At 29.3% G+C, this 1038-nt stretch overlaps 1 long non-coding RNA gene across 1 annotated transcript; it reads left to right on the plus strand.

Annotated features, from left to right (window-relative positions):
* The first annotated feature begins 327 nt into the window (after window positions 1-327).
* Window positions 328-558, plus strand: LOC116186162. Its single transcript, XR_004151115.1, has 2 exons — window positions 328-375; window positions 418-558. It is a non-coding gene; the product is annotated as an uncharacterized LOC116186162 (long non-coding RNA).
* The last annotated feature ends 480 nt before the right edge of the window (window positions 559-1038 follow it).

Below are 1038 nucleotides of genomic sequence, written 5' to 3' on the forward strand. Positions count from 1 at the left end.
AGCAGTTACCACGCTGCGATCTGTTGAGACTCAGCCCTATGTTTGGGGATTCGTCTTGTAGGTTAGACGAGACAAAATGTTAACAAGAAATTATATAGAGAGAAGAAAATTATAAAGAGAGAAAAAAGCGGAGAGAAAGAGAAAAGAGGCGCAAGAGAAAGAAAAATATACATCCAACCAAAAAACGTACAACAATGTGTATACGCGTGGTAATATAATGTACATTATGTACCGTGTAACATACGTACAACTCATGAATGTATTTATATATATATAAAAGAAAAAAATATTATATATATTATATATATAATATTATTAAAAAAATTTTTTTTTTAAATTTCAGAAAGCAATTCGCCGCTGGGACATTGAAAGAGCGTTCGCGATGCAACACAATATGCCACTGGGACATTAAAAGAGCGTTCGCGATGCAAAACAATACGCCGCTAGTAGAGATCGAATTTACTAAACGCAAGAAAGCGGGGCGAACCGACATGACCAGGAACTTGAATCCAAACGACAAGATGGCGTCGAAGCGACGTGACTTGGGAGAATGTCCCGGGAAAATATCCTGCCGAACTATAGGATAGCACCAAAATGATGTAATCGGGCAAATCGAAACGGATGCACCGAAACGATATGACCGGGAATTAAACCGAAAAATCGATGTTATTCGAAAATTAAAAAAATACAGAAAAATACAGTAATATTGAATCGTAACATATGGGATAGGAGTATTGGGAAAAAACGAAAGAAATGTAATTATAATAATATAATGTAATTAATAAAAATAATGAAAATATTTATAATGATAACAAATCTCAATAGAAAATAGAGTTGTAAAAAAAAAAGAAGAAAAGAAAAAAAATGAATATAAATATTTATAAATATTTATGACAAATATAAAATATAAAATAAATATAATATTTATTTATATTTTATAATATTTATTAAATTAATATAATAAAATAAAATAATTGTATTGATTAAAATATTATGCACGAGTACATGTTTCTATTTAAAAAAAGGAAAAAAATGAAA

The sequence above is a fragment of the Apis dorsata genome, unplaced genomic scaffold (assembly GCF_000469605.1).
Source record: "Apis dorsata unplaced genomic scaffold, Apis dorsata 1.3 scaffold_477, whole genome shotgun sequence".
In the NCBI taxonomy this organism is placed as follows: Eukaryota; Metazoa; Arthropoda; class Insecta; order Hymenoptera; family Apidae; genus Apis; species Apis dorsata.